This window comes from Thalia democratica, chromosome 4 (assembly GCF_965202585.1).
Source record: "Thalia democratica chromosome 4, ktThaDemo2.hap1.1, whole genome shotgun sequence".
NCBI lineage: Eukaryota > Metazoa > Chordata > Thaliacea > Salpida > Salpidae > Thalia > Thalia democratica.
Window position 1 is genome coordinate 75828320 of NC_139168.1, and position 14856 is coordinate 75843175.

Genomic DNA, 14856 nt, shown 5'->3' on the forward strand with positions numbered 1-14856 from the left:
GTTTTATTATATATCTTGTGCCGTAGTCACAGAATTGAAATTTGAAAGGCACCCACTTGCCTCGATAAAATTTAAATTCGTTTAAGTTTACAATTATTTGATTATGTTAGTAAAAATAATCAAAACACTTCATTGTATTAGAAACTTTAACAAATTTAATGTTATAGTATAATTACTTGACTTAATCATCAAGCTCCTCAAAAACTAGTGTCTAAAAGGATAAAATAAGAGTAATTTATGAAAATAATTTGTATGAACCATAATATTTCTTTTTATATTTATATCTCCCTGAAGAATTAATGACTAAATTCAGTTATTTTAGCTAACTAAGTAAGCGAATAATATTTATTTATGAAGTTGTTACTAAATAACTTTTTGTAGAAACATAGATTTTAAAAAATTTTAAAACGAACCTGAAAAATACGTTTAACAAATAAGTGTTTACAAATATGATAACTTCACAAAATTTATTTAAAAATGACAAACATAACTATATGAGATTCTCAAAAAGTATTTATGATATTATAGAGAGCATACTATTTACAAATCCAAACTTGTTCTTGTACGCCTATATATAAGTTGACAATTAATATATAGAAACAAGTAATATATATAAATTTTGGGTATTTGAACAATGTAGAATGAAGGTTTTAAAAAAATGTTCTTATTAAATACTTTGTGTTGTTTTATTGTTTTTATTTTGCTTTTGCAAGTTAAACCATAAAATTTAAAATCAAGCAGTTTGAAATTTTATATTAAGTTGTAGTAAATCTAGCTATATATTGTATTTAATAATATATGCAAAACATTAAAAGGATGAAAATAAAAATTTAGAGCTTTAAAAATACCAAATAGTCGAATACGAAATATGTAACAAAATATGAAATACTTATGTATTAGATTAGTTCAAAAACATTTATTGTCTACATAGTATTCTGTTGACTTTTATCATATGACTATTTTAAAAAAACAATTATTAAAGACTTATCAGATTAAAAATTTTTAGTACTTTTACAGATTGTTTAATTATAATATGTTAAGCTCACTTAAATTGCAATGGTAACAAAAATGTTTAATTAAAGACTAAGATATAATATTATGTCATAAACGTAGAAATTTTTAAAAATTATACTACTATTAATTCTAGTAAATACTAACTTAATAAATCAAAAAAAAAAAATCGTGGTTTTGCAAGTAACTATAATTTAAACAATATTAAAAAATATTAAATTTCCTAGCACTTTTGGTTTGATTAAACTTGAGGCTAAATGAATTTTTTAAGAAAATTAAAGTCTGTTTTAACAACAAGATAATAATTATACTCTTTCTTCATTTTCACAAACATTTTTATAAATTGTTATGTTTTACTTAATTTTAGTTTCATTGTAACTAAAGCTGTTATAGTGTTTGTTAATGTTTTTTTAATTACCATTTGCTCACTATTATTACTTTTTTACCTTTTAACTATATAATCTGTATATGAAACTTTGTTTTATATTGCTCAGTAACTACTTAAAAATTAAGAACAATTTATTTTTGTTATTTGAATTATCTTTATCTTTGAAGCAAAATAAAATTAATATTTTGTATGTATTCTAAAATTTTGTTGCAATAATAAGAACTTAACATATCATCATGCTTTTAAAATATGTAACAACACCACTAAATGATTAAAATTATTTAGAAAATTAAATCTACAAAACAACAGAAAGGTCTATAAGATTTATAAAAAATTGAACATGTACTGCAAACTTATATGTTTTTGTTGTCAGTTAGCTTAAAAAATAGAAAACTTTGATCAAAAATATTAACAATTTATGTTAATACTAAACATAATATATTTTATAAGTTTCTTACTTGAACAGTTGTTCAAAAACTTCATAAGATATTTTTAGTTTTAGATATAATAAGTTATCTAAGTAAGATATTCTTCTTTAAGCTAACTTCACACTCGTCAGTTTTTAATCACATACATACATCGATATATTGTCGATTGAAGTAAATAATTATAATTTCACATCAGTTTATGATACAATTAATCGAATTAAATACTACAACTTAAAGTTCTAATCAAATTTTTGATAATTAATTGTAATTATAGGCTGGTTTAGGCCTTAAAAACTTTTTGAACTAAAGGAATACCAAGATACTTATAAATACCAGAATAAGTATAATCATTTGTATCCAGTGTTTGTCAGTTGATTAAGGAAATATCAAAGTTATCAATCTTTTAAAGTTATTAAAAATGTTGTATGTTTTATGACTCGTGATTATTATAAAGGAATTTAGTATTATAACTTTGCATTAATTTTATTGGTTTAAAAAAAAGTTTTTCAGGATGTGATTCTGAATTTAGGGCACATTTCTAAGTGATTAAACATTAGACTACTTTTCACGATTTAGAAACTAAATTGTTTTATGACTTTTGATTAATATTTTTATTTAATGAAAACAAGTACTAGGTAGTAATTGAAAAGTAGTAGTCTTAGTGAAATAATATGTTTTCTAAAAACAAATAAAAAATATTACTAAAGGCTTAATCAAGTAAACTATTTAAGCATGTTTTATTAAAGTTTCTAAAAAACTCTATTTATTATTTAATAAGTTATACATATCAATTTAAATTTATAAAATATTTAAAGGAAGTTACATCGCAAGATTTAAATAACAAATGAAACTTTTTATTAATTCACTAACTAATACTTCTAAAATAAAAAATGGTTAAACTTCAAAGGAAGTTTAATTGGAAGTAACAAGTATTAATGAAAGTAAAATTGCAGCAAAAACTAAATAAAAGATTAAAACAGACTTGTTTAATATTCATTTCTCGCCTTAGTAAAATAGTTAGTTTAACTATATATTAGAAAACTATCTTTGAATTTACTAAAAAATAATTATTACGATATTTTTTCTTCTTGTTTTGTGTTACTCATACTATTTACGGCTAAATTAAAATTTTACATTTAATGGTTATTGTATATTGTAATATAAGAAATGTGTAATGTAAAGTGATATGATAAGATAATGTAATATTGCTTTTATATATTAGAACATAAGATTTTATTAAAATGAGGTTACTTAAAACTCAAATTATCAAAAGGCTGTCTGTTATATTATTTTTAACTGGTAAGTATCATGAACTTAAATATTTGTTGTGAATTTAAAAAAATTGATGTACTAAATTCAGGCATTTAATTTAATTTTTGCTTATCCCGAAATTAGTAGCTTGTAAATTTTTATTGACCCTGAACTTCGAATTTATATTAAATTTATAACGTTTGCTCAAAAACTTATACTTGAGTTGAGCCTTTGAAAATAACTTTTAAAAAATGAGTTAACAAATTCTGTTAATTAAAAATAGTTTTTAAACGCAGTACCTTTTAGCTACGAAATACTCTGAGTCTAATAAAAACTATTTTTTGTTTAACTTGTTTTGATTAAAAACATCTGCAAACATAACACTTGTAAAAATTTTTCCAAAAATTTAAAACTAAAAACAGTTAAAAAGTACAAGTTTATTATTATTTGAGAAAATGTTTCCAAAAACCTTCCCATTTGTTTTAGAATGTTTTTTAAATTGTTTATTATATATATTGAATCCCCTATACAGTAACATCTCGCATCTTTACGCACTCGTGATGTTACGCACACTCGTGTAGTTATGCATTTGATAGTTTTATTAAATTCCAATATTAAAGATTTTAATTTCTCTAATATTGCACAAACTAGGTTTATCGTATAATACAAAATATGTTTTTAAATCTTTAAACTTTATTAACTTGTGTTCCTTGACTTTTTGATAAAATTTTAGTTATACCTCAGTATATCTGACATTTTGTTATCAATAAAAAATTTAATTAAAATTCTGAAAGAAAAATGACTGTGTTAAATAATAAAATTATAATGAAACAACGAGAGTTTAAAAAACAAACTAATAACACAGCACTCTTGCCTTATATATGAATAAGCATTTCAAAAGAAATTTAATAAAACTTCCTAGCAAAAAGTAGCAGTGATACTTAATAAATATAAAGCTTACACTTAACACAAATCTCAATTCTTTTTTAGTAAACATATCACTAATTTTCCTTTGATGTTTTTTTTTAGTTTATGTTATTCTTTTGTAACACTTGCAAGTGTTAAAATTTTTCGCACGTTGCCTTCAATTCATTACTTACATTATATTTACATTATACTTACATTATAGTAAGTTTATTTGGTACCTCTCGTATCTTTATGATCTCTCGTATCTTTACACGTTTTTTCTGTGGACACAAAATGCGTGAATAATCGAGAGATTACTGTAACATCTATTTATTCGTTTTAGAATAAAATAAATTAATTTTTTTTTGTGTCCTACTTAGGTCAAAAGTTTTAATAAAACTTAATTAATATTAAAAATACTTATACTTATTTCCAACAAATAAGCTTGATTTTTTCTTAAAGTCATAAACTAAAATTATGTTAGTTAAATAAATTAATACAAAAAATTATAAAAACATAATACGGTATACACCACAAATAGTGAATTCAAAATTTTTATTATATTATGTTAAACAATTTTAATGTAGTCACACTACCGGCTCAGTTTGAAAGGCAATTAAAGCCTCAAAATAATTAATAAAATAAAGTTATAGTTTAAGCTTATAAAATAACCATTCTTATTTATAAGACTATATAAACTATATATAATGCCCTATTTTTATTGTACAAAACAATGAAGTTTATGATTAACTTAGTAAAGTGTTTGTCTGAGAATTAAGTATAACATTTTAAGCTTTCTACAAACTAAAACATATCAAAAAATAACGTTTTTTAAGCAAAGCTCTTCTGCTAACAACTTATGCAATATTACATATTGTATTTGATAAACTATTTTGTGGTTATTTACACTTGTTATTTCAACCAACCGGCCTCTCTTTTCTTATTTAAGCCATCAGGCTTAATCTATTTATATTATATTATGAAAATATTTGAAAATATTTAGAATATAAGATAAACTTTAAAGTTACACTAACGTATAAAGATTAAACGAATTGTTAAGTTGTCATTTAACATTTTTAAATTTTCAACAACAGTTTGATACAAAAATGTTTATAAACAATCCTGTAGTTAGTTTTAACTACTAAAACCAGTAAAACTTGTTTTTTTTTTTTTTTTTGTGGCTAGACACTGTTTGTATTTGAATAAACTAGCTTTCAAATATCTAGTTTTGTTCTAGAATTATTTAAACTAGTTAAGAAATAGTCTTTTGCTTATTCTCTAAACAATGAAAAATAAATTGAATTTCTAAAAGTACAACATGATCTGTGTATTTCTGCGTTTTAATTTTTTTTTTCATTAATCATATTAAAACAAACAAAGTAATATTACCACAATGGAATATTAGCTAGTTCTTGCTTTACAAACTTAAAGGGTTAGAGTTTGATGTTGAACTGGTCATATTACAAATATTAAAAAAAAAGTTAGTTAGCGTTTGTGATTGACGTCTGAAGTATATTAAAAAGTTCATAACTAAATTTGTGAAAAAGTGCACATATTTTTTGTTTAATATTTTGATTAAATAGTTCATTAAACTAAGTTTTAGCTTATTTGTTTGGCTAAATCAAATTCAACAACATAAAATTGGTTTCAAACAAAAATGTATTTATCAATACCTAGTTCACAGAAACTATTTCAAATTGCTTAGTTTCAGTAAAAACTATTTAAACTTACTCTTTACATTTTTTAGCATTAGCTTAACGTTTTTCAATAAGTTGTAGAGTATTATAAACTTATTTACTAAACAATTAGTAAAGTTGCTTCTTGTTGTGAGTTCGGTTAAATTAGTAGCTAAACAAAACTTATACCTAAACCAAATTCCTTATTATATAATAGATTTAATGTAGACTTAAAATTTAAACTTTATTAACTTAAACTTTTTAGTAGTTACAATTTTATACTTTATAATTTTTGCTTTAGCGAGTTACTGTAGGTGTGATCAATCATTTAATTTTAAATGTCTTATTTTGTACTTAAATGATTTTTTTACTTTTAAGATTGTATTCTTATTTATCTTAAAAAGTTTTTATTTATTTTAGTAGTTTTCAATCCATATAGCGTTCGTATGTTTTAATTGAAAAATGATATAAACAATTAATGAAATCATCAAAAAAATGGAGCATTTTGATAAACCTTTTTCTGACATTTAAATATCTTAAAGATGTATGATATAATCCACAAACATTAGCTATTTAATAAAAGTAAAAATATTTTATTGACCCTGAATGGCTGACTTTATGAAAGCAATTCAAAACTTTGTAAGGCAAACAAGCCTTTTCAGAAAGATCATATATATTTTATTAAGATCGCCTCTGTTTTAAATTTTCTGTTTAAGTATTCGATAGAACTAAGTTAATTATAAAAGAATTTTGAAATTTTGATATTTGACAAATTGAAAACAGTGAAACACATGAATTTAAAAAAAGAAGGTTTAAAAGAACTGTATACATCAGGCAGTTATTTTGCTTTAACTACAAATATTAGCTAAATTAAAATATTCTTTCATGGTTAATATCGTGTTATAATTGAATTAAAGTAAGAGTTTAATTTAGATGATACGTTTTAATCTTATTTTGTGGTACGAAGTTAATTCATTTAAAAACTTTTTCAAAATTTTCTTCAAATAGTGAAACAAAGTATTTACATTTTTAATACTTTTATGGTTATTTTTTAGAAGTATTTTATCATTGCTTGATTCATTTAATGCAAGTTGTTATAGTATAATTTTCTAATGTTTTGAAATGAAACAAACGATTTAGCTTTATCTGAGCTTATGAACTATGACCTATTTATATGTCAAACATGGTTTTACTTAATCAAATTTGTTGAAAATTATAGTTAAAAACTTTCAATTTTCATTTTACTGATACAAAATACTTAATTAGAAGAAAATATATTAAAAGTAGTTATAACTAAACAACATTATTTATATAGGCAGATTTATTTATTCCTCACAAAGTAAGTTTAATTTGTACTAAGTTAGTTTAATTGTTCCTAAAATATATGATCAGGATTATAGATTTAAAATTCAATACAAATTTTAGATAAACATTTATTTTTTAAAAGGTGCTTATAACTGTTCTAAATTTTTTACACGGTTATTTTTAATAAACACTTAAATAATTTTTATGATATAATCAATTCATTCATTTTTTACTGTTTTTAGCTGAAGTTAGCTTTTGGTAGTTTTTACAAACAAATTTGGAGTAAATCGATGATCAGAAGGTCTTAAAATGTAATCCAATAACTATATTTTTTGGCATTCACTTTTTTATTTTTTGAAAGAAAAAGAAACCTGAGTTTATTTTTTTTTATTATCATCAGATTACTATTACAAATTTTAAAATTATATTTTTATGTACTTTATAGTTTCTCATGTTATCTATTTTGTTATAAATATTTAATTTTTTAATTGTCGAAAAAGTTTAGTCCACTTACTTAGTTAGCTTACTTAGTTATTCTATTGATGAATATTTTTTATGTTAGTTTTGTTTAGTTTCTAGTGCAAGGATCGACAAACTGTGGTTGGCGAACCAATGAGACCCTTTTAATAAATTAACGATAATATTTTATGGTATAAACTTTAATAAGACTCTTAGTTTAATAGCTTATTACCAGTACTCTGCTGAAGCTTAATTTAAAAATTTCAAGTTTCTTTTAATATTTCATATTAATACTACAAATATTTTAAAACAAACACGGCCTGCGAGTAAGTTTTTTTTTTTGACCTATAACCTATCAAAAGTTGCCGTTCATGTGCATATATATTTCTTTGAAGTTTTTACTAGGTTTAACAAAACTGCCTATGCAAAAACAAAAGTATTAAGTTTTATTGATTTAAAATAAATCTTAGAAAATGTTTGAGTTGGTTAAAAAAAACTATCTCATAACTAAACTAAAAATATGTAGTTAAAAAAATTTAAATATTTCTAAGCATTTAGAAATTTTGTTTAGTATTTAAATAAATTTAGTTTTAAATTCTATAATTTTTCTTCATTTTTAGTAGTAAGCTTTAAGTTTTTAAATTATAAAGTTGAATAAAAATTATTTTAAGCATACTTAAAAGTTACAACACCACATTAATAACATATATAATACTTGAGTTAGACGTTTTATATCATAAATACAAGTAAGTTACTTAAAATTTAGTTAAATACTTACTGTAACTAAAATGTCAGCTTTTAAAAAACTTCCTCTAAATCTATATTAAGAGCTTTAATTCATACGAGCCATTTGCATGCCTTTACCTTTGTACTTAATCAACATTAATCTAATAAAATTGTAGACACTTATAAAGCAGGTTTTATGTTTTAAAAACTACTAACTTTTAAAACCAAAATTACTCTAATCTTTTAATAAAACTATATAGTGAAACTTATATATTTTTTTTTAATGGCAGAACATAGTTACATAAAATGATAGTCAATATATTTTCGTTAAATGGTTGTGAAGTTAAAAAAATTCTTTAAGAAATTGTACGAGCTTTTTGCGCGAAACTTAGTTTGCTAAACAACTATTGAAAAAATTAAAAGTTTGATAAAAAACAAAATTATAGCGGCTTATTATTTATAATGATAGCTTAAGAAGTCTAATTGAATATGAATTAGTATTATAAAACAGAGAATGCTTATATAAGTTTTGGAATGTTAAATAATATATTCCTTTTATATCAACCCATAATGTTGTTTATTGTTGTGTAACTTTATATGTGATCATTTATGTAAACATTATTTTGACGAGTACATAAATACCCAAAATTTAAATAAAGTAAAGACAAGATTATGCCTTATAAATTTGTGTTCCTCTTAGCAGACCGATAATTATTAATCGTTTAGATATATAAACTAAATTTTGAATCTTGTATTTGTTTGTGAAATAATTAAGATTTTTAGAATTTAGTTTGTAATAAAAAAATACACTAAAACAATTTTATTAAAGTTAAATTTTGTTGTTTAGCTTCTTTATTTTTGTTTTAATTTATCTGTTTTTGTATTAAACATATAATGAATAAATAAATAACAAAAAAGTGCTCAACGTTTTAGACAAAGAATAGATTTATATATTGACTGGACTATCAATAATTTCTTCTGTCAATATAGGCTAAAACATTTAGATTAGCTTTGAAAACTGTGCAATAAAAGCAAATATAGTGAAGCTAAGACCATGGCTACTATAAATGCATTAGTTGTGAAATAACAGCTTGGAACCAGAAAATTTTCTTTTGTTAACAAAAATATATTTCAGGAAATAACTAAAAACACGAAAACTCTTTTTTAAGTGACTTGTACTGTATAAAGATTTGACAGTTCTTTTTAATTATTTGTGTTTAACTTTAGAATTAAAAAATAGCAAACAGTTCTTTTAATTTTAGGCAAAGATTAAACAGCTAAGTTTCTTTTTAAGACAAATATTTAGTTGATTCTACTTCGTTTATTAGTTATTTTGAATGAAAAGTTTTTCTTTTCGTTATAGTGTTGTATGTGTGGTTTCAAAATAAAAATTAAGCGTTGAAAATCAAAACTACGATGTACTTCTATTTTATTCTATTTGCTTTTCAAAGTTAACTGCATAATCATAGGAGTTTTATAAAGAAAGTGTATAACATTATAAAATAAAAATTTTGAAGTTATCACTTGTGGTAAATACCAAAGGTGACGAGTAATATTTATTTGTGAGAAACTTTGAAGTATCAAAAGTGGGTAGCTTTTAAATTTGCACGAGCGTACAAAACTTCACGATTGCACAAAATTGCACGAAGACACTTATGCACGAGGGGATAAAATTGCACGAAGATAAAGTTGCTCAGGTTGAAAATTTATTTTTTTATTATTTAATTTTTATATTAATTTTTTTTTTACCATCATTGTAACCCCTAACTTTTACTTTCGGTCGGTTTTGTTTAAGCCAGCAGGGCCGGAGAATTACTTGATTTCTTTAGTACTGCCTTAATGTCAATAAGAATTCAGGAGTTTTAGAAAAAGATATCTGTCAATAAGTAAATAGGACTTATCATTTGGCAAAGCTGATCGTTATTTTCGTATCCAAACAAATTTTTAGACCAGGGGGCAAAGATCCGATAGCAGAATTTAAACAAAGTATAGTGTTTTACCAGTTTAACTGCTTCTATGAAGCTAGTTATGTCGGGATGACCTCAAGACAAGTTGGCAAAAGAATTAAGGAACATATTCCAAAAAGTATCGATGAATAATTGATACGACTAAGAACTGGTTTAAATTTTTAAAAATTGATTAGAATTAAAGGATCTGATTGTAGACTTAAATGTTTATTGATAAATAAGTTTAAGCTAAATTTAAACAGTTTTAATCAGTGTTTTAGGGTGTGAACACAAAAAATCTTAAGTTGTTTTATCTTGTGAAGTTTATTAAAATGTGTTGTATGTTTTGTAACTCGTGATTGAAAAAAATATATAGCTATGCTGAAGTATTTAGAAATATGTTGACAACAAAAATAATGTTGTAATATATTTCGTTTGTTTTTTACTTAAAAAAAAGTATATTAGTGGAGAAGACTTCCACAGGTTAAAAAAAACGAAAAAAAAACCAAAAGTAGCTCAAAACATTTTGGTTCAACGATTTGAGTATACAAAAAGACCTCTCGGTCATCAAATTTCATACCAAAACATAATGAAAACTAAAATTGGTTTTCTTATGTTTGTAGATAACGTCAGTTGAACATATGAAACTAAAAGTTAAAGAAAATTTTTACATCTTTGCTTTTATTTACTAAGTGTTATGTTGTTATAGACCAAATTTTATTAAAAAGTACAAAATTTATAATTTCGATGTTGCTAGTACGTTTGTTTAATTCAGTACGTTGATGTTATATTTATTACTAAAACAGTTACAAATTGAAGCACTTTCTGGATTATAAAATTATATAAAAGTTAAAAAAAATTTAAGTAGAGCAATAATAAATTAAATAAGAGATCATATGATCAGTAAAATTCTTGGTTGTTTGTATTAAGTAGTTAAGTAAAGATTACTTTGATGTTGTAACACATTTTTGTTAAATATAACTAGTTTTACAAACTGATAGAGATTGAGATTATTGGTCAACAATATTATATAAAAATATATGATAAAATTATAAGCAACCGTTCGTTAGTGGTGTCACAATAATAATTAAAACTACAAAATTAAATAAATAAAAACGAATATAGTTTTATTTTCGCTTTTTTATACATTTTGTTAATTACATCGAAACTACCACAATTATTTTTTTAAGGGATCAAATATGTTTTTAAAAGTATACACGCTTACCTGTGTTTAGCTATTTTAAACTAAGTTTAAAATCGTGTTTTTAATAGCTAACCGCTCTTTCAATTACTAGTTTTTTTAAAATTAGAGACTTGTAATTAATTTTTCAAAAAAGTGCCATTTAAGGATGTTCATAAATTATAAAGTTTAATTAGAGGAGCTAAAAATATATTTTACTAAAATGTTTTGGTGATATCATGAAAAAAATAAGTATTAAAGAATAAGTTTTTTCAAACAACAATTTTTTAGCAATTGTATATCAGTTTAAACATCATACAATTTTATCGGATAATGGTTTGTAATACGGCAATATTATCTGTATAGAACTAAAAATAGAATTAAATAGTCAGGTTTATGAATTTGTCGTTTATTCTATGGAATAAATGTTTAAAACTTATTAATCTGGCTAAAATTGTTTTTTAAGTACTAAACTGACTTATACTATACTTGATGTATTATAAATGTAGGCTTATTTTAAACAAACTACTGAGGCAAATAAAATTTATTAAATTAAACTAATTAAGCCTAAGCAACTTATAAAAATTTAGAATTAATAAGCAGCCTTAAATATGTAAACTTATTGAATGAAAACTAGTCCAATTATTTTTGTAAAATTTTAACTGTAAATTACAAAGTTATGATATCTGTAACTTCCTGTTTAATAAACGTAGTTTTTTGTAAATTTTACAAACATATTAACTTTATATCAATATCATATATTAGTATATAAGTATTGACTCCGAAAAAAAAACTATTAACTTAGTTATAGGATTGAAAATGAGATTTAATCTTTAGTAGTTTACTAAGTTATAATATAAAAGTATTTGTAGTGAGAACAAAAACTGCTTAAGTAAAATATTTTTTATATCCTGTTAGATAAAAGTTTAAATTAGTTTTATTTGTTAGTTTAAATATTTATACTGTAGCATTAAATTATATTAAAGCTTTTAGTAGAATTTTTTTTTTCATACAAAATTTTTATTATTTTATAAGTTTTAACTAAATGAACTATCTAGGCTTGATTGTGCCTCAAAACTAAAGTTTTGCATGATATAGTAGAAAATAATTAAAAAACTAAAAATTATATACAAATTGTTTACTAATGTTTGTCGGTGACGTCAACAATATTTTAATAAAATCCTTTTTAAAATTAATTATTTATTCAGTTGTAGATCAATATTAAGTAGACTCTTAATTCATTTTTCGCGTAATAACTAGACTTTATTCTTTTAATCTTAAAATAAATTTAAGGTTTCTGAAGTAATTTTATTAATTTTAATTTGTTTAAACTTAACTATTTTACGTTGCTTTCTGGTAAATAAACAAACTAGTTTAGAATATAAATGAATTGTCTAGTATTAGTAAATATGTAGTTAATTAAAAACTTATAAGTTTTTTAAAATATAAAAATATTTAAAAAAATTACCGAAAAGTAGTAGTTTACGAAAAATTTATTATTATCAAAAACTTAATACCGGGTAGCCAAAGCCGACACGACTTCTATGGCTTTAATTATCCTGTTTTAATCTTTCATTTAGTTTTTGCTGTCCTACATAAATCTATTAACACTAATGATGCAACTTAGTGAACATCGAAAAATTCTACTACCTTTAAATACTAGATATTATTGTTTTAGAAGTATATATTAGCACACGATATTACAGTTTTATAATTTATTCACCATGTTTACGACTTTTAATTAATAAATACAATTATAAACTATATGAAAATTGGAGTTTCAAAAGTTTAAACTGTTCATCAATAGTTTAAAGATTTTTAAAGGAGCGTAACTCTGAGAGTATATACTAAAAATACAATAAAAAATGGTTGTCAGTTATAGTCAGCGATTCTTAAACTTTTTTCATTTTTCACCCTTTTAAGGATACATTATTAGCAAACTTATCTCCAACTTACAAAAAATTTTGAATAAAAAAAAAATTTGAACTCAAAGCGTATCAAATATAAAATATCATAAAAACTAAAGAGTTTATTTGATATAAAAACGATTACAGTTAATTACTATTTAATAAACTACACATACTATTAATATAAATTATTTTACATTAAATGTAATGAAGAAAATTTACTAGTAAGCTAAATAGCAAGCTAAAAATAAAAAAAATTTGACTACCCAAATTCAAACTTTGCAAATTAAAAGTAATAAAACACTTCATTGTTTTAAAACCAATCGTTAACTCAATTATATTATATGTAGTTTATTGAACAACAGAATAAAAGCACTAATAAAATTTAGTCCGAGGACCTGGTGCACGAAAAAACTCTATCGGCTATAAAGTTGCATACTACGGATACCTTTTAATGTCTTATCCAAAATAAAAATAAAAACTAACAATTGGCTTGACCAATAAAACTTATTTAAAACTTTGTTTAATAGGAAATTAAACTTAAGGTTGAATTATTTTAACTATGTAATAGTAGACATTTTCTAGTAACAATTTTATAAAACTCAGTTAAATATTTACTAATTTATGCTTTCTAAATTTAAAGTTATTGAACATTTAAAGGAATTTCTAAAGTAAGTTTTACTGTTAGCTGAATTACATAATAAGTCTTAATTGAACGAAGCTTCACAGCAAAAACTAAATAATAATTAAAACAGGCTCTTTGTAAGCCTAAAAAATTTCTTTAACTCCTTAGATGCGACTATATCGTTTATTATTAATTGTTTGTTTTTCTTTTTGTTGCTAGTATTTGTTGCGGACTTCACTTATAAACTAATGCTTTTACTATTTTCACAGAATTTATAATATTTAACAATTTATATTATAACTAATAACTTTACTAAATTTTACCTTATTCTTTTAAGTCTATGTACTTCAAAGCAACCTAAAAACATTATAAACAATGTAAACAAAAGGAAAATTAACTAAAAATAACTGGTGAATAACTAAAGTAATAAATAAAAATTACCTTAAAGTTTTTTCAAGATTTAAAGACCAAAGTCTTTTCATTGTGCGTAACGATCAATTAAGCATCTAAAAAAACATTAATTTAAAGTTTTATACTTTATGCAAAACAGTCAATTAAGAATCTGAAAGTACTCATGTACATCTAAAAATTTAAGTTTTTGCCAAAAAAAATATTTTCAAACGCTTTTTGACGTCCCCAACAAATACAAGTTAACAACTTGTTTATAAACTCTTGTTTTCTTACTCCTCTGCTCCACAGCTACAGCGTTATAATTTGTAAGGCATAAATCTGCCTAAATAAAAGTTTTATTCATTTTTCTTAAAAGATGTTGCGTATGTTAGTACCACAAGAACAAAATATCTTTTCATTAAATTTAAAACTTGAATGTAATTTAATGTAATGATATAATTACTTGACTTATCTTATAAAACTGGTTTAAGATTTTGTTTGTTAGCAATAAAACTAATTCGCTAAAGTAGTTTTACATATTAAACATATTTTTCTAGCATAACTATAAGAAGAACTAAATATTAACTTAGTTGCTTTCAGTAATTAAGTAAATTTTTTTTTTTAAATCAATACCTAACTAGTTATGAATGGTTAAAAC